This window comes from Macrotis lagotis, chromosome 2 (assembly GCF_037893015.1).
Source record: "Macrotis lagotis isolate mMagLag1 chromosome 2, bilby.v1.9.chrom.fasta, whole genome shotgun sequence".
NCBI classification, from domain to species: Eukaryota; Metazoa; Chordata; class Mammalia; order Peramelemorphia; family Peramelidae; genus Macrotis; species Macrotis lagotis.
Genome location: NC_133659.1, coordinates 60,308,911 through 60,332,678, shown reverse-complemented (window position 1 = coordinate 60,332,678; position 23,768 = coordinate 60,308,911). Strand labels below are relative to the sequence as shown.

At 45.7% G+C, this 23,768-nt stretch overlaps 2 non-coding genes and 1 pseudogene across 2 annotated transcripts; 1 reads left to right on the top strand and 2 right to left on the bottom strand.

Annotated features, from left to right (window-relative positions):
* Window positions 1-626: 626 nt before the first annotated feature.
* Window positions 627-12,470, bottom strand: LOC141511877 (interferon gamma receptor 2 pseudogene; annotated as a pseudogene).
* A 619-nt stretch (window positions 12,471-13,089) lies between these two features.
* Window positions 13,090-13,161, top strand: TRNAP-AGG (transfer RNA proline (anticodon AGG)). Its single transcript has one exon. It is a non-coding gene; the product is annotated as a tRNA-Pro (tRNA).
* A 287-nt stretch (window positions 13,162-13,448) lies between these two features.
* Window positions 13,449-13,520, bottom strand: TRNAP-CGG (transfer RNA proline (anticodon CGG)). The gene has a single exon. It is a non-coding gene; the product is annotated as a tRNA-Pro (tRNA).
* Between the last annotated feature and the right edge of the window lie 10,248 nt (window positions 13,521-23,768).

Here is a 23,768-nt window from a genome sequence, read left to right as displayed (position 1 = left end):
ACTACAAAATTACCCTAAATTGTCCCAAGTTTTACACCCTTGATCAAACAACCCTGGCTTCTTCACTTTACCAAACATTCTTCCCCAGTTGTCATAATATGGATGACAAATTTTCTTTTTTTTATATAATTAACAAATATTTATTTACAAAAATTAAATGAAAACATTTTCTTAGAACTGGAACATGGCCAAGACCAGGATCTAATTTACAGTTTGAGGTATCAGCTAGGGAAGTTTAGAGGTAGGAAACATCTGAAAGCTCCTATAGTTCAATTTTGTTTTACAGATGAAGGAAATGAGGCAGGGAGAGGTGAAGAGACTTGCTGATGGCCACCCAGTGAAAATAGTGGTACAACTGGAAAATAAAAATCCAGCTCCTAGACTGCAGTTCTTTCCATTATTCTTAGGTTGACTCTCAATTTAAGGTATTGTAGGTGTATAGTACATGCTTTAAGAGATACTTTTAGTGGTTTTTTTTGGGGGGGGAGGGTATATTAAGAAGTCTTTTTTCTAGGTCGGGAAGACAGCTTATAATTGAGCATTCACCAGGCCAGTAATGTGCATTTAAATGCACATTAAATTTCCTTTTTTAAAAAGGAAAATAAAAGTCATCCCAAGTCCTTAAATATGGCATCTGTGGTAGACAGAAATATGGGAAACTGGCCTCTTGGAAAGTTTAGACAGTAATCTTTACAGTTTATTGGCTCTAGGTCATGTTTGTACGGGGCTGGTATCTGCTTAAATTACTGCTGAAGACACCATGACTGTCTTCTGTGCAGGAAACCCAGCAGTCCTCTTCCACTAAGTTGTTTTTGTCCAGTGCCTCTAAAATAGGTTCATTGGGATCCCTTAAATACTCTTTTATCTGGGATGGGATTCCCAGAGAATGAAAATAATTATTAGGCCTTGGAAATATGATACCAGAATGTAATAAATCAGGACCAGAAGAATCAATGTGATAATTACCAAAAGGATTATCATAATGTTTTGTTAAAGCTTAGTTGAAGCTTTAGCTGAGGTTTTATGACAAAATGTTACTTAATTGTCCCTTCCCTTCAAAGAACAATTCTGCTTGCACTTGGAAGCAGTATTCACTTGGGACTTTTAAGTCATTCAACTGAATGGATTAGCAGATGAAAGGGCCCAACTCAACCTTTTTTCCCCCATCTTTCTCCCAGTAACAGACATAACATCGAAATTCTTCTTTGAAGAGAGGCTGGAAGCTGATTATAAGAGAACCATTAATTGCAGGCTTTACAATAACATCTAAAGGAGGTCCAATTGTTGCACTTTGCAAACGCCGAAACCGAGGAACCCATGCCCAGTCAGAAATGAGCTCTCCTAGCTCAGCTTTAACACGTAAAGGAACAGTAAAATAATATGAAAAACACCCAGGCCTTCTGGCTGCTGTGAAGTTACATATTGGTTCTGCAATTCTGGCACAATTAACACAATGCACCTTGCTCCAGTTGTTACCGAGGTATTTGTATTCCACACTGTAGAGCACTGGACCTGTAAGATTGCTTCTGGGGACAGGATCCCAGCTTAGAACTTGTTCTAAATTATGGAGGTGAATTCTTGGGTTCTGTGGAGCTGGTAGATGAGTAAATAATTCCGCAAGGGCCAGTGAGAATGAGGCCCAGCAGAGGCGCAGCAGCCTGGCCTGGGCTGCCCCATGGCCCCCGAAGGCACCTCAGCTCAGAGCGCCTTCTGCAGGGGGCCCAACACTACTCAGAGTCGACAAATTTTCTTATCCTGAAAATAATCTGTTTTCAAGATCACCCAGAAGTCTTTACGAACAATTCTACAATTTATCAGAAATTCTTACTGCCTACTTTTTCTATTTTGCAACCTTATGGGCTGTCCTGAAGTTATTTTACCTTTTTACAGCTATCTGTTATAGTCATACACAAAAATTTAACTCTTACTGCATATAAGGTGCTGAACTATATTGGCGAAAGGAAATTACCTCTACAACCAGTTCTTAGTCCCTGTCCTCTTTCTATATCATTATATTCACATTCTCTAATAAGCCCAATGGTCTTGCAGATAGCAACTGAGACAGAACAAAATATACATTTCTTCCCTGGATAATTTAAAAAAAACCTTAAAGACAACACATACACATATTTAAAAGAGACTTTTTTAAAAAGACTATCCAAAAGACATACAGTCCTATGAATAGCACTAAGAACAATAATCCGTTAGTTTAAAACAGAAAATACTTAGGAAGAAAAAGCTTATGGTATTTTGTTGTTCTTCTTCTTTAGGTTTTTGCAAGGCAAATGGAGTTAAGTGGCTTGCCCAAGGCCACACAGCTAGGTAATTATTAAGTGTCTGAGGCTGAATTTGAACTCAGGTACTCCTGACTCCAGGGCCGGTGCTCTATCCACTAGGCCACCTAGCCATCTGGCTTATGGCATTTTGACAAACCTCATAGGATTGGAAAAGGATGCAACAGTGTTCTTAAATTGTTGTTTACACATCATCTTTTTGCCAATAAAATCATAATTAAATATAAGGAGATTTGTTATTTAAAGGAAATGACTATGGTTTCTTAAAAACATAAAAATGATCTCTTCCCAATTTATTTTCTGTAAGTACAAATTTTTAGATGGCTTTAGATGGATTTCCTTGAAGGAGTAGATTTTCTACATATTAATGTAACTGCTACCATGGTAGAAACATATGTGGTAAAAGGCTTAGGCTATGCAGAATGCTTATACAAGTTCCTTTTACCCTTGAATTTTTCCATATTTATTTTAGCAGCAGCATTCTCTAAGTGAGGATCCTAATTGATGTCGAAGAGTGATAACTATTAGGTGTGTATGTTGGTGTTCTAAATAGTGAATGAGGAATTAGTAACAAGTTAGAGAATCTTTTATACTACATTAAGGCTAAAACTGGTCAATAAGGGCCAAGAGTTATAGCCAGTCTTTCTAGAAAACCCTTAGGTGCACTCTCTGGCAAGTAAGCACAACATGAATAATTTAAGTATGTAATAACTGCAAAAATCAAAATCCTTAAAAGTAGTCAGTAAATGTTAGCTACATCTTTGAAGAACAGCTTCCCTTAGAGAAAGACCATGGCATCACATGACAACAGGAGCTTCTGAGTCCCATTCCCACCTCTCTGCTAGCCCGGTGGGAATTTGGGACTGCAGAAAGACCTTAGAAATACCCTAGACCAACACCCTCCTTTTGCAGATGGGGAAACTAACACCAAAAGAGAGCTTAAGTGACTTGCCCAAGTCATGGGAACTAAGACTCAAATGCTTCCTGAAATTACACTTACAAAAGATATCTCAAATCAATAGTAGATAGGAGGAGGAGAAGGTGAATTGGGTTCACAGATTGCCATTAAATTTCTAGACCAGGAGACACATTATCATTAAAAAACAATGTTTAAATAATATCTTTAATAAAAATTAATTAAAAAAAAACAATGTTTGAAGATAGAGCCCACATAGCAGTTGTGGTAGGAAACTCCTCTAAACAGATCTAGAAAATGCACGGACAAAACAATTATAGAAATTAGACATATACAAGATAAACTAGGGTAGTCTAGGTGGTGAAGTGGATAGGGCACCGGCCCTGGAGTCAGGAGCACCTGAGTTCAAATGCGACCTCAGACACTTAATAATTACCTGACTATGTGACCTTGGGCAAGCCACTTAACCCCATTTGCCTTGCAAAAAGATAAAAAACAAAACAAAACAAAACTGTACATACAGTAGACATAGCACTACACAGAGTACCAACTGGGAAAATACTATAATGACAATTTGCCTAATTACAGATAGGACATATAACATGCATTTTAAAAGTACGTATCTGCAGAGGGCCAGCTCCTGGGAGTGATTTTCACATATCCTTGGTGACCTTTTCCATCAGAGATATGTATGCATTATTGCTCATTGTATGAATTTGTTGGCTCTCCAATGAACCCTGACCTGGGATGATCTGTGGCTCTGGAGGTGGTTGTAAAGGCTTTTCTGATAGAGAAATATGCAGCTTTCTAAGAATAAATATCGTAAATTTATCCAGGAAATTGTGAAACTAGGTTTCCTTTGACCAGTCATTCCTGAGATAAATTTTTATTATAAAAAGTCTGAGTTTCCAAAAATAAATTTAGTAGATTCTTGCATTCCAACTTTGCACATGTGAGTGCGTCTCTACTCGACCTGATTCTTGTAAGTTAATGTCCAGACCCACACCAGAGCTATCGTGGGTGGTACATATCCATAGTGCATAACAATCAAACAAAAGCAATAATCATGGCTAACCAACAAAGCCAAGTTAACTAGCTACAATAATATTATCAACAGGCCTACTTATAAAGTATAATTATACTTATAAAGGCCTACATTATAAAGTATAATTTATATGTGAACATTAGTATGTACACAAAACAACAGACATATGAACATTAAACAGTCAAGTGAACATAACAGCAAAATTAAAAACAAGTATATTCAAACACACAGTAATTCTCATGGATAGCAGTAAAAGATCCAAGTCACACATGGCACTTTTCCCAATCACACATGGCATTTTCCCCAATCTTTAGTATTGTTGCCTAGATGGATGGTTGCTTTCAGGTTTATTTGTAACATCATAACAGCTTAATGACTGGTCTGGCAGCTCTGGTTCTCCCATCACCACCTGGCCTCTCTGATCCCATGTCAGGTCTAGTCATTGGAATGGGTTGACCATCAGGATCAGTATAGCCTTGGGCCTCTACACATGACCTGGTTACCAGTTCTGGGGATATATCTGTATCCTAGGAGTCTCTGGTGCAGTTTGGATCATGAGAGGACCTGCCTCTGGATTCATTTCTCCTGACCTGTAATAATACTGTTCCCTTCACTAGATAGCTCATATAAAGTGTCCATATCTGTGTCACATCTAGGAGACTGTCTCTCTTCCTCCCTCTTTGTCTAGGTGAACATCTATCTATTCTCAGTAGACAGTCCAGTTCTCCTGTGGGCAATAGAGGATTGTGGCAAATAATCTTGATAGGGCTCTCTCATTCTCTTGGGCAATTTATGTAAAAAGGAAAGTTTTCCAGTTTCAGTTAGTTTGTATGGATTGGTTTTTCACTAGTCAGAAATTGGAGATTGGGACCTGATAGAGAAGGTTTTGTCCCATCTTCTCTCTTTAGACTGGAAGCCAGAAGCACATGAAGTTCAAATAGACTTGAAGAGACTGAAATCTAAAGACTGAATCCTTTCTCTCTCTCTGCCTCACTAATTCCACCCTGCCCTAACACATTGCTCTCCACCAGTCAGGAAAGAGTCCCATATCTCTGGGCTTTGGGTTCTACATGGTGGACAGCCGATGCCTCAGTCAGAAGTCAAAAAGGATTTTAGATAGCATCTGTTCTACCTCCCCAAGTCTATAAAAGAGAAAACAGGAAATGATGTAGCTTGTCCAGAGTCAAAAAGGTGGTGATGGAGGCAGAATGTGAAGCCCATTCACTCCAAATTCAGTGGTTTTTTTTCCTGAGTGCCAAACTATCTCCCTGGCTCTACCTTTCCTTTTGATAAAACTTCCTTATGTTTGTCTATTAGACTTCAACAGTATTGCCTGCCCTCTCCTTTTCTCTAGTCACAGAGGAGATACTCCCTATTATAGACTAAGGCTGATTTCTCTTTTTCTTCAGGATTCTACTCCCTTTGGCTTTCTCCAAGATCAGGCCTCCACTTCCAATTCACTATCATCCATCCTCTCTGCTTTACTGAAATTTCTCTCTCCCTCTGTAAGGTCACCAAGGAACCTAATTGCTAAATCAAAGGACCTTTTCTTCAAGATCACAAGGAGGATCCTATCCTCCATAATTCCTCAGAAGTTTTTGATGATAGTGAACATCATTGGACAGCTAGGTAGTGCACTGGACAGATGGCTGCCTGAACCAAGGTCAGACCTAACTTCAAATCCTTAACTTCAAAGTCATATCAGCCTCAGTTGACACTTCTGTAAAATGGGGATAATAATAGCATGTACTTCTCAAGGTTGTTGTAAAGATAAAATCAGATATTTGTAAAGTTCCACATATATACTAGCTATTATGTCATTATTATTAACTTTATTCTCCTAATCAATATTCTTTTCTCTCTTGGCTATAGACATTCTTCTAATTTTTCTCCTACCCATGTGATCTGTCTTTAACTTCCACTGACTCATCATCCTTTTAATGTAGGGTTTCTCCTGGCTCTGATCACAGTCATTTCTTTCTTTTGCCCTCCCTTTCCGTCCTTTCTCCTTTCTTCCTCTCTCTCTTCTACTTTCTTTTCCCCATCTCATTCACTCCCATAGCTTCACCCAGACTCTTTACCAATTTGTTCCCAATTCCTATCTCTAGCTCTGAACTCTATTCTGGCCCCAGGTCTACATGTCTAACCACATAAGGATACTGCTAGCTGGATGAACCACTGGAATGTCAAAATGAATGTGGCAATATGTTTGAAACTGAACTTAATCTCTTTTTCCTAAACTTGCTTTTCCTGCTGATTGAACTACCTCATTCTCTATTCAGTCTCTCCTTCACCCAGGACTAGTGATCTTGAGCTTACCACAACCGTTTGCTCTTCTTCACTTCTCATCTCTAGTTAGTCACTGCCATCAAACATTCATTAAAAGCTTACTCTATGTAAGGTCTTGTGCCAAGAATTGGGATACAGAGACTAAAAACAGCATGGTTCCTGCCCTCAAAGAGCTTACATTCTAGGCCTAGGAATATAATTTGTACATAAATAAGTAAATACAAAAGAATTTCATCACAGAAAATGTGCTAATGAATGGAGAGATTCAGGAAAGGCTAGTTTGATCTTTGTCCTAAGCAGTTGTGTTCTTATGGTAGACCGTTGATTCAGAAAAAACTCCCATATCTGGAATCTCTTGTCTCATTCTTTGTAGATGTTGTATGGTCCAGGATAGGTCTAACCAAATTCTTTGTGGGATTCCTGTAACTCTTCCTCCTCTACAGCATCTCCTGATTTTCAATGTCCTCTGAGTATGCTCCTTTTAACTTGTACCATTAAATTGTGAGTTCCTTGAGGTCAGGAACTGTCTTTTGACTTTCTTTGTAGCCACAGAGGTTAGTACAGGACCAGGCAAATCATAGGCACTTAATGGATGGTTGCTGACTGCCTCCTGGATATTGATGCAATTAATCTTCCTGGTAGTTTTCTTGCAAATGTTGATGATGTAATTTGTCCAAAGTCAAAAAGGTGGTGATAGAAGCAGAATGTGAAGCTCAGTCACTCCAAATTCAAGGTTCAAATCTGTGTTCTGCTACTTAATTATATATATATATAGAGAGAGAGATGCATGGAAGTCCATTCCATTTTCATCATCTATTTTTAAAACTATAAGATACCTGTTTGTGTATAAGGAATCTCTGAAAACACATTAGTTAGGAACTTTTGATGAAGTATATTTCTTTACACTAAAAAATCCTACCACTATACTCAGCCTCCAGTACCATGCTTTGTATATAGTGACTATTCAATAAATGTTGCTGACTTGCTGGCAGGAATTTGATTTAAGAATACTATGGGATCAGGGTGGCTAGGTGGCACAGTGAATAGAGCACCAGCCCTGGAGTCAGGAGTACCTGAGTTCAAATCCGGCCTCAGACATTGAATAATTACCTGGCCCTGTGGCCTTGGGCAAGCCACTTAACCCCATTCATTGCCTTGCAAAAACTAAAAACAAACAAAAGAATACTATAGGATTTTGCAGCTTCAGAAAACTTTTTTTCTAATTTGAAGACAGTGAAGGACATTGAGAACAAATAGGAACTGGAAAATAAATGAACTATGCTTTTTTCAAAAGGAAAGGAGCTATATAATTTCAGGCAGCTCTCGGTGGTTTTTATCCTCAGTAGAGATCAACAAACTAGGTGAATGGGTTGAGCTCATCTCTTGTATTCCTATCTCCAGGTCTAGTTCTCAGAGGAAAAAGAACCTAGAACTCCAGGGACCAATGCTTGGTGGTGGCTAGGATCCATGGAAAAGTCTCCAAGGCAAACAATCAAAAGCTTTTTCATGCTTTTCTCTGCCTAAAAAAAGTAATTAAATAAAAGTATTGCTAAAAGTGCAGGGGCTTTATTGAATTTAAATGAAAAAGAAGAGATCCAAGCATTTAATCTCAGTCATCCAGCTAGGTCAATAAAATGATCATCACAGCTAATAGATACTAAATTCATTTGATGGCAAGACTGGAGCTGCCCAGATGTAGAATTCAATTTTTAAGTATCCAAAGAACCTGCTTTAAAAAAAAAAATAGGCTATGAGGCAGCTAGGTGGTGCAGTGGATAGAGCTGCAGCCCTGGAGTCAGGAGTACCTGAGTTCAAATCCAACCTCAGACACTTAATAATTACCTAGCTGTATGGCCTAGGGCAAGCCACTTAACCCCATTGCCTTGCAAAAAAATAAAATGGGTTTTTGTTAAAGAAAGTAGCCTCAGACTTAGAGTATACTAACACCTTTAAGTTTATTCTATTATTCCTGCTCAGAGCTGGAAGTTTATGAAAGAATGAAAACTGCATTTACTCAAGGCAATTTTCAAACAAAATACCAAAGGGTGGAGATAGAATACTTTAAAATGCTAGGGCTTCCAAACTATATTTTACTCCTTGTTCATTGAGTATTCATCTGCCGGAAGATGGATGAAAATTTCCAGGTGGAGGCCTAAGTATGGCCTTTGATGATCATTCAAGTAAACAAACACATTTATCTGCACACATATGCAAACTGTGTACAAATCACAGGATTTGGCCTTGGAGGAATAGCAAGATACCAAAAAAAAAAAAACCACCCTCAAACTCCAAAACATTCTCTGCCTTCAAATAGTTTATAGCCTAATGGACAATTATTCATAATCACCAGAATGCCCCAGTGGCAGCTGACTTGTCAAATTTTGTAACAATCATAGGAGTCTAAAAAGCTTAACAAAATCTAGCAAGGAGAATGGGGTGTTTCCACTCTCAGTTTTTGGTCCTTGTGCTTTCTTAAAGAATCTCAAGTTATTCCAAAGAATTCTCCCCACTGAATGTAAGCAGGTGCTGGAAAGTGTCTCTTCTGCAGAGTGTAAGGATGGGGCTGAGTGTTTCACTGTGAAGGTTAAGAGAACTCTCTAACCACATGGTAAAAGATGGGTCCGAAGGCTGCTTTTTGGACCCCTTGGCCTTATCCAAGATCAAAGAATCAATTCGTGGAAGAGGTATTAAATGAAAAAACCAAATCCCTATGATGTTACTTGGTATTGTCCAGTTCCAGCCTCTGGAATGATCTCCCTCACTTATTCAACAAATAATTATTTTGAGGTCTATCTTTGTGTAGGGAACAGCAAAGAGCACTGGAGAACTGGGTTCTACTGCCTGTTCCCTGATCTTGAGCCAATCCTTTCTTTGGAGTGAATTCTCTCAATCTCTGGGATCAGCTGGGAATCCCTTCTGCTCTGAAATTCTAACCCTAAATCAGAATGAGATGTGTCAAAGAATTTTAAAACGCACAAACTGGCAAATTAGAGGATGGGGATGGAGGATACCTTCCCCCAATGTGGATTCATTTTTCTTCAAGGCGATGTTATTGTAGAACATCTTTGACAAGTGGGTATTTGGGTCCTAACCAGAAGATGAACCAGAGGTAGAGGGATGACCTAGTCTAGAGGAAGGCCTCACAGATGAGCCCTGGAGTTGAAGGTGAATGAGGAGGGAGGAAAGGCCATGGGTCAGGTGGACGCTGGGTGAACAAATCAAAGCCAGGCGAGGGATGCTGCCCTCCAATGACGCTATCGGCCTCCTGACTCCAGCCCGGGGTGGGCGTGCAGGCTCAGCAGGCGCCCTTGGCTCCCTGCGCTCCTCACTTGCATCACCTTGGGTGTAGTTTGGGGTCATGTAACTAAATTTAAGCCGCGTGAAGGGGAGACAGGAAAGGCAACTTGATTTATTGCCACAAGAATGGCTAGCTTTGTTATGCTTAACTGTAATTATTTGTGACAGGAGGGTTGGGAAAGAGGAGACTGATGTTGGGAAACAATGGCATGGTAAAAAAAACCCACAAAAGCAGTTTGACTGAAACTTTTTTTAAAGAATAAAAGCTGGAGACAGAGCCAAGATGGCAACAGGAGAAAAGCCTCTCCTAGGTGTTCTCTCCATAATATTTCAAAAATCTTAAAATTATGACTCTAACTAAATTTTTGAGATACAACTCACAGAAAGATCCAATGAGGCAATTCTCCAGACCAAGGTAACCTGGAAAACAGAGGAAAGGCTCTGCTCCATGGGGTTAGAGGGGTGGCCCACCAGAGAGAAGAAACTTCAGCCTCCTGAAGGCAGCCCCTGGGCACCTGGGAACCCACAGCAGTGGGGGCAGTTTCCTGACCTACAGCCCAGGGAACACTGGGCACAAACTGAAGGATCAGTGGAGAGGACCTCTGCCAGGGCCCGTGTGTGAAGCCCAGCCCTCAGGGCACTCAGCCAGCAGTGGCAGCCCAGGCAGCTCAGATCCAGCAAATGGGAGCAAGCTGAGCAGGAGCCCCCAGGCAACTGAGCCTTGAGTGCTCAGTCCACCAAAGGCAGGGGTGTGGAAAGAGACTCTATCCTCTATACCTGGAATGGGACTCGGGGGCTCTGACCACATTCAGATCTTGATTGAAGTCTAGATCCCCCATAGAACAGCAGCCCCCCCCCCCCACCTCAGTCCTGTGGCAGAGGGGTGTGTTTCTGGTCATTCACAGACCAGGAGGGAGGACAGAGCCTCACACACTAAGATCCTTGTTGGGGGGGGGTGACCCAATAATAATCAAAAACTCAGGAAGCACCCCAAAACCAGACACAGGCTGGAGAAATGAGTAAACAGAGAGAAAAAAGAGGAACACCTCTGAGAAATACATTGTCTATGATCCCAGGAAGGATCAAAATACTCAATCTGAAGATGAGGAAGTACAAACTCCTGCATCTAAAGACTAAGAAAAACAGAAATTGGGCTCAGGCTAAGACAGCTCAAAAAAAGATTTTGAAAATCAAGTAAGGGAGATAGAAGAAAAATTGGGAAAAGCAATGAAAAAGATTCAGGAAAAACATGAAAACGAAGTCAGCAGCTTGGTCAAGGGGATCCAAAAAAAATGCTGAAGAAAAAGTTATTGAGGAGAAGAATGCTTTAAAAATCAGAATTGGCCATATGGAAAAAGAGATAAGAAAGCTCTCTGAAGAAAAACAAATCCTTCACATGTAGAATGGAACTGAAGGAAGCTGCTGACTTTATGAGGAATCAGGATAACACTTTAACAGCAAAAGAATGAAAAATTGGAAGAAAATGTGAAACATCTCATTGAAAAAAACAACTGATCTGGAAAACAGATTCAGGAAAGATAATTTAAAAATTATTGGGATACCTGAAAGTCATGACCAAGAAAAGAGCCTTGATCTCATTTTTAAAGAATTCATACAGGAAAATTGCCCAGATATCCTAGAAGTAGAGGGCAAAATAGAAATTGAGAGAATCTACCCATCTCCCTGGAAAGAGATCTAAAAAAAAAAAACATGCCCCAGGAATATTATAACCAAGTTCCAGAACTCCCAAGTCAAAGAGAAAACATTAAAAGCAGCCAGAAGGCCACAATTCAAATATTGTGGAATTGTAGTCAGGATCACACAGGACTTAGCAGCAACTACATTAAAAGCTCATAGGGCTTGTAATACAATATTGTGGGGGCAAAAGAGCTTGGAATGCAACTGAGAATCAGGTACCCAGCAAAAGTGAACGTCCTCTTCCAGGGAAAAAGATGGACTTTCAATAAACCAGGGGAATTTCAAATGTTTCTGTTGAAACAAGCACAGCTGAACCGAAAGTTTGATCTTCAAGTACAGGACTGAGGTGAAGCATAGAGATTGGAGGAGAAGGGGAAAATATGAGGCACTTAATGAGGATGAACTGCATGTATTCCTGCATAGAAAAATGACACTGATAATACTCATGAACCTTCTCAGTGAATAGAGCAGGTAGAGGGAGCTTTTATAGTTGAAGCGCAGGAGAAAGCTGAATTTGAAGATAAAATATGGTGTAAAAGTGGTCAGTAGAAAAAAGGGAAGTGGCATGGGAGAAAGAAAAAGGAGAGGGGGAATAGGCCAAGATATTTCATAGAATAAGATTTTTCTTTATTACAATGAGCTATTGCAATGGTATGGAAGGGGGGAGGCGAGGGGGAATGAGGGAAACTTTGCTCTCATCAGAGATGGCTAGGAGAGGAAACAGCAAATATACTCAATGGGGTATAGACATCTGGAGTAAGAAGGGGGGGGACAGGGGAAGGGGGGGATGTGAATGAAGGAGGAGAGGATGGACCACGGGGGACAGTGGTCAGATACAACACATTTTCTTTCTTACTTCTTGCGAGGGGCTGGGATTGGGTAGCCTACCCAGGACCGCAGGCCAGGGGACGCTGGGCCTCAGGGGCGGCATGGGGGGCTCGGGGCCCCTTGGCCCCAGGACCAGGGATGTGTCTGCGGCGCCAGTCAGAGACCCTGCAGAGTCAGTGAGAGCAGAGAGGGCGCAGCCCGGAGCGGGGGGCGGGTGGGGCGGAGGCAGCGGGGCCCCTCCGCTTCCTTTCTCCCTGGGGGGCGCGGCCCCGCGCTCCGTCTGGAACACGCGAATTTCGGTGAAAGGTGTAAAAGCTCGGGCAGCTCGGCAGCACGCAGGCGCAGCCCGGGGGCGGGGCGGGGCGGGCAGAGCGCGGCGGCGGGGGGGCGGGGCGGGCGGGACAGAGCGCGTTGGCGCCGCCAGGGGGCGGGGCGGGCAGAGCGCGGCGGCGGGGGCGGGGCGGGGCGGGGCGGGGCGGGGGCGGGCGGGGCGGGCAGAGCGCGGCGGCGGGGGCGGGGCGGGCGGGGGCGGGCAGAGCGCGGCGGCGGGGGCGGGGCGGGCAGAGCGCGTTGGCGCCGCCAGGGGGCGGGGGCGGGGCGGGGCGGGGCGGGCAGAGCGCGGCGGCGGGGGCGGGGCGGGGCGGACAGAGCGCGTTGGCGCCACCAGGGGGCCCGGCCGGCGCAGCGGCTCCTCTAGCGCGGCGCGGGATCCCACCTGTGTCGGCTCGTTGGTCTAGGGGTATGATTCTCGCTTAGGGTGCGAGAGGTCCCGGGTTCAAATCCCGGACGAGCCCTCTTTTCTTCCCCGCCGCGACCCCGCGCCGTTTTTAGCCGGGTCCCGCCGGGCGCTCCCGGGGCCGCGGCGCGTCCTCCCGGGCTGCACCGTGCCGCTCCTCCCGGGGCCCCGGAGCGCGGCCTGGGCCTGGGCCCGCGGGGCTGCGGGGGCGCCTCCCCCCGGCCCGGCCGCGCCGGGGCGCACGAGCCCGGGGTCCTCGGGCGGGGGAGGAGGCCCCCGCGGGGCCCCTGGAGCGCGGCCCGGAGCCTTCTGCAAAAAGGGACCCAGGGGCGGGAGGAAAAACTTGGGCTCGTCCGGGATTTGAACCCGGGACCTCTCGCACCCGAAGCGAGAATCATACCCCTAGACCAACGAGCCGCTTCTAACTGAAGCCGCCCCGGCGCCGCCTTCAGCTCCGCCCGCCCCGCTCACTTCCGCCGCGGCCGGGGCCCGCCCCGCCCCTGCCCGCGCTCCGCCCGGGCCCCGCCCCTCCCGGGCCCCGCCCCCTCGCCCCGCCCCGGCCCGCGTCTCCGCTTCCACCCCGGACCCCGGGAGGAGAGAAGTGGGGGGCGGCAGGGCCGAGGGCAGGGAGAAGCGGGCCGGCCCAGGAGAGCGCCAGAGCGGGCAGACAGCCGGGGCAGGGAGACAAGTGCAGCCGAGGGCCGCAGGGTCCCGGGGCTCAGCTCGCAGGCCGCCCGGCCCGGCCCAGGCCTGACGGACCCCAGCGCCGCGCCCCCGGGGACGGGTTCTGAGCCGAGCCGGGAGCCCCTGGCCCGGGGCTGCACACGCGGGCGCGCGGGGGCCGTGCGGGCCGGGGACCGGCCGGGCCGGGCAGGGGCGGCCTCGGACCGGCTGGCCCGGGGACCAAGCCGGGGGCAGCCGGCGGAGACGGGCCTGGGAGAGGACAGCGAGGGCGAGGCGGGCCACGGACTAAAGCGAACCCAGAAGAGGGGACTGTAAGGGCCGAGCCCAGTTTGCGCTTTGTCCTGGAGAGCCCGGGGAGCCGCGGAGCCGGAGGAGGGAGGTGACCCGCTCGTCACCTCGGTCTGGGGACACTTAGCAGCGTGGTGGGGCGTGAAGCGGAGAGGAGGGCCTGGAAGCTGCAGACCTGGTCGGGGGGCTGCGCTTTGTGGGAGCCCAAGGTACTGAACACGTGCAGCGCAGGAAGGAGAAGAAGACGAAACCGCTGAGCTTGCCTTCCCAGGGAGAAGGAAGGTTTTCAGTGCAAAATAGAGACGATAAGAGCGATGGGCCTATGGAGAAAATAATGCTATTTTGCACATGTTGGGTGGGCGATGCCAGCTGGAGATAGGAGACTGGAGTTCAGGAGACAAATGGAAGACATATGTCTGACAAAACAATTACCATGTTGTAAACATCTAACAGCTATCTATGTAGAGGCAATAATTTAATTCAAGGGAGAGAGAGACAGAGAGAGAGGAACAGGGCTCAGCTCAGAACTTGGAGGAACGCTCATAATGAGGACACGGAAAAACTGGTTAGATAGGTAAAAGAACTGGGCCAGAACATTGTTACAAAACTCAGGGAGGAGATACTATCCAAGTAAGACAAAAAGAATGAGAACTGCGATTAGCCAAGATTTAGCGATTAATCTTGGAGAGAGTTTCTTCCCACTCCGAGGTCTGAATGTCCTCCTCTATTTAAAGAAAAAAAAGAACTGAAATAAAGGCCCAGCTCCCATTCCTATGATTTAGAAGACTGGAAGAGGAGGCACTGGGAAATGTGCAGGTTTGGAGAGCATTTTATGATAACACATTCCTTGCACAAATAATCCCTATGGAGACAGATTTACATTATCCACAACCTTTTTTATTTTTTTTCTCAATTGTGGAAAAAGGGAATGAAGTAAGAAGTGAGTTCAATACCAAATGGATAAAGGTTTACTTAGATTGAAAAGTATGACGTTGGGGGCAGCTAGGTGGCCAAATGGATAGAGCATGGGCCCTGGAGTCAGGAGGATCTGAGTTCAAATCCAACCTCAGACACTAATATTTAACCTAACTCTGTGACCTTGGGCAAGTCACTTAACTCTATTGCCAAAAATCTTTTTTAAAAAAAGAAAAGTATAATTGTTTTCTCACAACTTCAAATTCATGGAAATTCATGATTCAGTTTTTTTTTTTTTAGGCTTTTGCGAGGCAATGGGGTTAAGTGGTTTGCCCAAGGCCACACAGCCAGGTAATTATTAAGTGTCTGAGGACGGATTTGAACTCAGGTGCTCCTGACTCTGGGGGCCTGTGCTCTATCCACTGGACCACCTAGCTGCCCAAGAGTCTCCTTTAAGGTCTTTATATTTTTCATCTCTTCCCCTTTACTCCTGGTTTTTCCTCCACAGACTTTTATTTATTTAAGGAAATGGAGTTGAGACTTGTCCAAGGTTACACAATAAGTCATTAAGTGTCAGAGGCCACATTTGAACTCAGGTCCTCCTGACTCCTGGGCCAGTGCTCTAGCTACTGCACCACCTAGCTGGCCCCTCCATAGACTTTTGAAAACAAAAGCCTTTTGAGTGCTGTAGTGGCCAGAGCATTCACCCTGAAGTCAATAGGCCTTAAAGTTGAATTCTTGGCCGCCTCTCCAAACCTTAGTTTTCTCATCTATCAAATGAGGATAATAATGTTTATACTACATGTTGGAAGGGCAATTCTTCAAAACAAATATAAATTATTTTAATGCAAAACTACCACTTTTACTGATTATCAAATTAGCCAGGTTTTTGCCATAGTTGAAATTAACTCTCTCTCTCTTTCTCTCTGTCTCTGTCTCTGTCTCTGTCTCTGTCTCTGTCTCTGTCTCTGTCTCTCTCTCTCTCTCTCTCTGGTTTTTCTCATGATTTGACCAATAGGGAGCAGAAGATAGAAAATACATAAAAAACAAAACTAAGTCCAGAAAACATTTTTGTAATAAATTCTACTTGAACAGAGAAACAGTTATACTCCAAGTAGCTGGAGCTGTCAGATTAGTCATGGAAAGAGTATGGAGGAACTTTAAAGAAGGGAGTGGGATGGTGGAAAACGTTTTATATGAAGAAGGAATTGGTTGGAAAAAGGTTCCAGAGTCAGCATTTGTATGTCCAGCTGCAGTTCAATAAGAGATAATAAGTGCCGGGCCCATTTTTAATATGAGATTGAAATCTGAAAGTGGAGGTGGGTGGGGTGTCGGAGTGAAACAACATCTAATCCAAACCATATTTTACAGCTAAGGAACTGAAGCTAACAGGTTTTTTCCAGCTACAGGAAAAGGGAAAAATCTTAGTAGAAACTTTTGGTTACCTATGATCCAGAACTTTACTTTGAAGAGGCTGCCCATTGCTTCTGAGAATAATAAAGACCTGGCGCTTAAAATCTGCTAAGCCCTAGCAAGTCATTGCTATTTTACTGGTGAGGAGGGTGAGATTTACTTGCTTAAGGTCGCGTAAGGTCCAAGTGTCACAGGCAGGGTTTGAACCAGAGCTTTCTTCTGCAAGTCCCGGACCTTGGAATCATCACAATCCCACTTCAAAAGGCTTGATTGCACTAGCACCTACCCAATCCTTTCCTTATTGCCGGAAATTTCGCTTTTTCCCCTTAGCAAAAGCGGGCAGGAACCCTGCGATTGCTCCGATTCGCATTCCCGGCTCCAGGGCCAGGCACAATAAATCTCTACCGACGTGGCTGGACTCAGAGGGCGGCTCCCGCTTTCTGCCCGTCCATCCTTTCCTCGCGGCCGGGCGGAACTTTGTGACCATCCGATCCGCACCCCCCTGCGGCTCAGAGCTCTCAGAAGGCCACCCGGCCTCCAAGCCGCCCCCCGGGCAGGACCCAAGCTCGCCTCCCCTCCGGCTCCCATGCCCAGTTGTTTTGCCCACGAAGTACGGCCGACCCGACGGATCCGGCCCTTCCCGTCGAGGGGGCTTTTGCTCCCTGCGAGGGGGCAGCAAGGGACAAGTGGATGAGGACATCGTGGGGGCGGGGGGGAAGGGCCCGAGAGCCGGCCGCAGGTGGCCGGGGAAGCCCGGGAAGCCCCCCAGAAGCGCTGCGCTCCGCAGGGAGCCCGAGAGCCCCTGGAGCCTGGCACGGCCGTGAGAAAAAGGGGCGCTGCCCTCTGCCCACGAGGGAGCCTGGCCCTGAAGAAGAGATGGGAGAGGGCGCCCCCCAGGGAGGGCGGGAGGGCCGCGGGCGCGGAGCCCCGGGCCCCCGGCCGGCCGCGGCCCGGGTGCAACGTGATCGTTTAGAACAGTTGTGACCCTGCCCTTGTCCTTCCCCTTAGAAGAGGAGGGGGGCTTGGCTGCTGCAGAGCGCTCCCCGGCTGCGAGGGGGCACCTGGGCAGGTGAAATACCCTCCGCCTCCTGCAGACGCCCAGGACGCCCCGCCCCTCAGGAGGGCCATTCCTCGTTCTAGCGGGTGCTCTTCGCTCTACAGGGTCACTGCCCGGGGATGTCTGGGGTGGGCATCACTCCAAACCCCCTCAGCAAGGGTCCTCGGGGGCGGCACGGCGCGCTCTGAGGACCGCCCTGCCTCCACGGGCATTCCTCCTGCTGGGGCATGTTCCAGACTGGACGGGACGCTTCTGGGGGGGGGGGGGGGACTCTGGAAGACGCACAGGGCCTCGGGGCTGCTGCTTGTAGGGGGCGGCCCTCGGGCGGGGGGAGGGGAGCTCCGAGCCCCGCCCCGCCGCGCCCCGGGGGCATTCCGTCCTGAGGGGTCCTCGGTTGTCCGGGGCGCTCCTGGGGGGGGTCGGGATCCTTGTGGAAGGGCGGATGCTCCAGCCCCCCCCCCACATTTCCAGCCTTCGCTCTACGGGGTGTTGTTGGTTGTACGGGGAGGCCCGGGGGGCGGCAGGGCCCGAGGCTGCGGGGCATTGTGAGCCCCGTCCCTGGGCGCGCCCCTGGGGGCGGCCGCCGGGAGGAGGCCCCCCGGCCCACCTGGCGGGCAGAGCCCCGCCTCCGAGGGAGGAGCCCCGGGGGCCCGGGCGGGGAGCGGCCGCCCAAGGTGAGCAGGTGAGTGCCCGCGGCCGAGGTCGGGGTAACCCCCCACCGGAGCCTTCGAGTGCTGGGCAACGTCCAAGCGCCCGTCCCTGCCGACCAGCGCCGGGTATTAAGGGAGGTAACGCCGCGGACCGGCCCCCTCAGGAAGCCCTGGGTTCAAATTCAGCTTCATTCACCCGTTCACTGCGGGCTGGCAGCGCGAGAACGGCACCTGCCCCCCAGAGTTCTGGTGCAAAGCCCTTTGCGGACCTTCAGGCCCGATCCAAATGGCGCTGATCTGCGCTTGCAGGGGGCCCGGGCGGAGCCGGAGAGCATCCTTGTGCACCGGATAACGGGGCACCAGGGCCGGGCGGCGGAGGGGGGCAGGGCTGCGGCCCACGAAGCTCCCTCCTGCACGTGGGCACCGCAGTGCTGGAAGAAGCTGACCCAGGTGGATGGGCGACTCTTCATACTTTGCGGCCAGATGGCGCCTATCGTGCTCTCACTTCGTCTGCCCTAACCCACTGGACAAGGAAATGGCCAAGCGCTCCAGTGGCCTTGCTAAGGAGACAACAGTCCACAGGTTTACAAAGGGTTGGATATGACTGAACGATAACATCAAACTTTTTTTATTATTTCTCCTGAGTGTTATCATTATTCTTTTTAACTGAATTTTTATTTTATTATTCCACCTACATGCCAAGGTAGTTTTCAACATTCATCCATTTGCACGTTTTTTTCTACCACTCTCCCTATCCCCAGTCTGGGAAAAGTTGTCCGTGTTTAGTATATTTCACATTAATCATGTTGTAAAAAGGGAATTAGAATTTAGGAGAGAAAAAAAGCACAGAAAAGAAAGGAAAGACATCAAAGAGATTTTTAAAAAGGGAACATAGTATGCTTTGTTCTGCATTCAGACTCCATAGTCTTTTTTTCTCTGGATGTGGATAGAATTGGCTTTGATCTCTGGAGGACTAAGAGGAGCTGCATCCATCATAGTGGAAGCTCTCACAATATGGTTATTAATGTGCACAATGTTCTCTCGATTCTGTTCACTTTGCTATGATTATTATTGTGGCTTTTCTTTTGCCTTCTATTAAGTAAATGTGTGTAAATATATGATAATTCCTGTTCTTGCCTTCTGTTGAATTAATGTCATTGTTCCTGATTTTACTTTCTATTAAGTAAATATTATTTATTCCCATGAGATGTAGGGAAAGATGAGGGTCCAGACCTCAGGAAAAACTAGTTCAGCTGGAGATGTAGGAAGCCTCTATGTAAAGGTGGCTGTTGAAGTGATAGGAATGAATGACCTGGCAAAGGAGAGAACATGTAGAGAGAAAGAGCTGGAGCTTGTAAGGCTGTGTTATTGGTGATTTTTGGAAATTTGTAGAGAATAGGAGATTGACTAAGGGACCAGGGAGGGAAAAACATCCAGAATAAAAAAAAAGTAGTAATACATTACTGAGAACCAGCATGGCTTTGCCAAAAAGCAGGTTATAACCAGATTGATCTTATTTTCCTTTTTTTGACAATATAGCTAGATCTCGGGCATCTAGGCAGCACAGTAGATAGAACACCAGCCCTGAAGTCAGGAGGACATGAGTTCAAATCCATCCTCAGATACTTATTAATTACTGAGCTGTGTGACCTTGGGCAAGTCACTTAACCACATTTTCTTGCAAAACAAAAAAAATGCTAGATCCTCAAGGGAATTCCCCCAATATAAAACTATTTGATGGAATTTCTCATACCAACTTCTTGGATGAGATGAAAACCTATGGACTAGATGTTAGTACAGTTAGGATTTAAAATGTATTGACTGATTGAACTGAAAAACAAGCAATTAATGTCCTGGGCCATTGATGCTGTTTAACATTTTTTTTTATCCATGACTTGAATGGAGACATGGATGGAATGCTCACATAATTTGCACATGGTAGGAGGAATAGTTAATGTGTTGGAAGACTATTAGATACCATCATAGTTCCAACCATAAATGATGACAACTAGCAATCTGGAAGTATTATTACCATGAATAGGAAACCAGAGTTTTTGGGTTCTCGGGGAAGAGTATGGTTGCAGAGATGAGTAGAACAATTCAAGAACCTTACTAACGATTAAACCATCAAGAGACAGGTTTGGGGAACCAAGCTGGCAACAGGAGAAGAGTCTCTCTTAGGTGTTCTCTCTCTATATGTATAATATTTCAAAACTCATAAAATAACAACTCTAAATTTTTGAGAGACAGAACCCACAGAGGGATCCAGTGAGGCAGTTGTCCAGCCCAAGGTAACCTGGAAATAGTGGAAAGGCTCCGCTCCATGGGGTTAGAGGGGCAGGCCACCAGAGTGAAGGAACTTCAGCCTTCCAGAGGCAGCCCCAGGGTGCCTGGGAGCCCTGCCTCATGGCAGCTGGGGCAGTTTCCTGACCTACACCCTAGGGAGCACCGGGCACAACTTGGAAGATGGGGGGGAGGCCTCTACCAGAGTCAGGGTGTGAAGCCCAGGTCTCAGGGCACTCAGCCAGCAGTTTGGCCATGACAGCCCAGATCCAGGAACCAGAAGCAGGTGGAGCCAGTAAGCAGGAACTCCAGGCAACTGAGCATTGAATGCTGAGCCTAGGTAGGGGAGTGGAGAGAGACTTCCGAGGTTTGTCCTCTATACCTGGAACAGAATGCTGGGGCTCTGACCACATTCAGATCCTGATCACAGTCTTGGTCCCCCATAGAACAGCAGGGCCCCCCCACCTCATCCCTGTGGTAGAGGGGTGTACTTGTGGTCATTCACAGACCAAGAGGGAAAACAGATTTCCACACACTGAGATCCTTGTGGGGTGTGTGTCCCAATAATACTCAAAAGCTTAGGAAGCACCTCAAAACCAGGCACAGGCTGAAGAAATGAGTAAACAGAAAAAAAAGAGGAACACCATTGAGAAATACATTGTCTATGATTCCAAGAAGGATCAAAATACTCAATTTGAAGATGAGGAAGTACAAGCTCTTGCATCTAAAGACTACAAGAAAAATGGAAATTGGGCTCAGGCTATTGACAGAACTCAGAAAAAAAATTTGAAAAGGAAGTAAAGGAGATAGAAGAAAATTGGGAAAAGAAATGAGAGAGATGCAGGAAAAACTTTAAAAAGAAGTCAGCAGCTTGGTCAAGGAGATCCAAAAAAATCCTGAAGAAAATAACATGTTAAAAATCAGCTTAGGTCAAATGGATAAAAGAGTTCAAAAAGTTATTGAGGAGAGGAATGCTTTAAAAAGCAGAATTGGCCAGATGGAAAAAGAGATAAGAAAGCTCTCTGAGGAAAACAAATCCTTCACATGTAGAATGGAACTGAAGGAAGCTGCTGACTTTACAAGAAATCAAGATACAATACTTCAACACCAAAAAATGAAAAATTAGAAGAAAATGTGAAACATCTCATTGAAAAAAAACAACTGATCTGGAAAACAGATTCAGGAAAGATAACTTAAAAATTATACCTGAAAGTCATGATCAGGAAAAAAAGCCTTGACATCATTTTTAAAGAATTCCTACAGGAAAATTGCCCAGATATCCTAGAAGCAGAGGGCAAAATAGAAATTGAGACAATCCACCAATCTCCCCCAGAAAGAGATAAAAAAAACCCAACCCTCAGAAATATTATAGCCAAGTTCCAGAACTCCCAAGTCAAAGAGAAAATATTACAAGCAGCCAGAAGGACACAAGTCAAATATCACTGAGCTGTAGTCAGGATCACACAGGACTTAGGCTGCTAACTACATTAAAAGCTTGTAGGGCTTGGAATATAATATTCTGAAAGGCAAAAGAGCTCAGAATGCAACCAAGAATCAACTACCCAGCAAAAGTGAACATCCTCTTCCAGGGGAAAAGATGGACTTTCAATGAACCAAGGGAATTTCAAATGTTCCTGTTGAAATGATCAGCTGAACAGAAAGTTTGACCTTCAAATACAGGACTCAGGTAGCATAGAGAGTGGAGGAGAAGGGGAAAATATGAGGGACTTAATGATGATGAACTGCATGTATTCCTACATAGAAAAATGATACTGATAATACTCATAAGAAACTTCTCATTTAAAAGAGCAGGTAGAAAGAGCTTTTATAAATGAAGCACAGGAGAGAGCTGAATTTGAAGATAGATTGTAAAAATGGAGTCAATGGCTAAAAATGGGAGTAAGAGAAAGGAGAGGTGGAATAGGCTAAGATATTTCATATAATAAGATTTTTCTTTATTACAATAAGCTATTGCAATGATATAGAAGGCGGGGAAGGCAAGGGAGAATGAGGGAATCTTTGCTCTCATCAGAGGTGGCTAGGAGAGGAAACAGCATATGTACCCAATGGGGTATAGACATCTAGAGTAAGAAGGAGAGAAAGGGGACAAGGGGAAGGGGGGATGTGAGTGATGGAGGAGAGGGTGGACCATGGGGGAGAGTGGTCAGATATAACACATTTTCTTTTTCACTTTCTTGCAAGGGGCTGGAATTGGATGTCCTGTCTGGGTGGTTGCTGGTCCTTAGAGGTGGTATGTAGGCTGGGGGCCTCTTGGCCCAGGGCCGGTGATCTGTCTGCCGCACCACTTAGCTGCCCTAAAGCACATTTTAGAAGAGGGACAGAGTGAAAGGAGAGAGAAAATATAGAATATGGTAGTAGGAAAGTACAAATGGAGGGAGTTGCGATCAGCAATGGCAACAGTGGAAAAATATGGAAGTAGCTTTTGTGATGAACTTATCCTAAAGAATGTGATCCACCTGTGACAGAGCTGGAGGTGTTGGAACACAGACTGAAGCACATTTTTATCATTATTATTATTATTGTTATTATTATTTGGGGGGAGTTTGTGGGGCAGATTAGGTGGATTGCCAGGTGCCTCACAGCTGGGTGATTGTTGGGTGTCTGAGGCTGGATTTGAGCCCGGGTGCTCCTGACTCTAGGGCCAATGCTCTGTCTGCTGTGCCACCTAGCCACCCCTACTATTATTATTATTTTTTGTTTTCTACAGGGCAATAGAATTGGGGTGGTTTGCCCAGGGTCACACAGCTGGGTGACTGTTGGGTGTCTGAGGTTGGATTTGAGCTTGGGTGCTCCTGACTCCAGGGCCGGTGCTCTGTTCACTGGACCACCTAGCTTCCCCTATTATTTTTATTATTTTTAATTTTAATTTTTTCTCTTTCCTTTATTGCTCATGAGTGTATTTTTTGGGGTAGGTGTATTATGTTTACTCTTAAGCAAGAATATTTTAGTAATGTATAAAAAACTTCATTTGTACAAAAATAAAAATAAATCAATATAAAATATAGAAGTAAAACAAAAAAAAGAGACAGGTTTGATATACCAATAAACATAAATGTGACAAGATGACAATTAGACCATTGGAGAGACAAGTTGGTTATATCTTGGTGTTGACAAAAATCACCATACTGGTGTTATGCCCAGTGTTACTGGAGCATCATGGTGCCTCACCAGTACAGGAGGGAAACCATATCTTCAAGGCCAAGGAATATCACAGTATCCATATATCTCTAGATTCCTATTTCCTATCAAATTAAGCCAAGTGGTGAAACAATTCTAGAAAATGCAATAAGAAAGATATCTTTGCACAACAGTTCCCTCTATAATAAATGTAATGTGTCTTGTGTAAGTCTTGTT